Below are 673 nucleotides of genomic sequence, written 5' to 3'. Positions count from 1 at the left end.
ATCCCCGTTCACTGGGCTACTATTTAAATTTTTTTAATGTTTATTTATTTTTTAGAGAGACAGAGAAAGAGAGACAGAGCACAGGTAGGGGAGGGGCAGAGGGAGAGGGAGACACTGAATCTGAAGCAGGCTTCAGGCTCTGAGCACTCAGCACAGAGCCCGATGCGGGGCTCGAATTCATGACCTGTGAGATCATGACCTGAGCTGAATTCGGAGGCTCAACCGACTNCAGAAGTTGGCAAGATTTTCTTCATTTTTTGTTTAATGGTTGTTTTGCAGTGAGGGGGGGGTTGGTTTATCATTTGATTTCATCAAAATGAGAGGCCCACTCTGGGGAAAAGCATGCCCAGCCTTTTTCACTCCCCTCCTAGAGGGCACCTAATGCTTTCAGGGGTGCTGTGTATTTTCTGCATTTAATCTTCTCAGCAGCAACCACATGGAGGCCACTAAAGAGACTCTGAAGGAATAGCAGTGTCTTTTGGAGTTTGGGTGGAGAGGGAGTAGAAGAGCTTCGAAGGTCCTTCAGATAAAACAACCTGAAAGAAAATCCAGGACAAGAAATTGGACTGAGGGAATGCCGTCAGTGGCATTGCAGTAGCGTTGCATGGTGACAGAGGGTAGTGACATTTGCGGTGAGCTCAGTGTAACATATAGGGTTGTCCAGCCACTAGGC

The sequence above is a fragment of the Crocuta crocuta genome, unplaced genomic scaffold (genome assembly GCF_008692635.1).
Source record: "Crocuta crocuta isolate KB4526 unplaced genomic scaffold, BGI_CrCroc_1.0 scaffold467, whole genome shotgun sequence".
Lineage (NCBI taxonomy): Eukaryota > Metazoa > Chordata > Mammalia > Carnivora > Hyaenidae > Crocuta > Crocuta crocuta.
Note: the sequence above shows the minus strand (reverse complement) of the source record.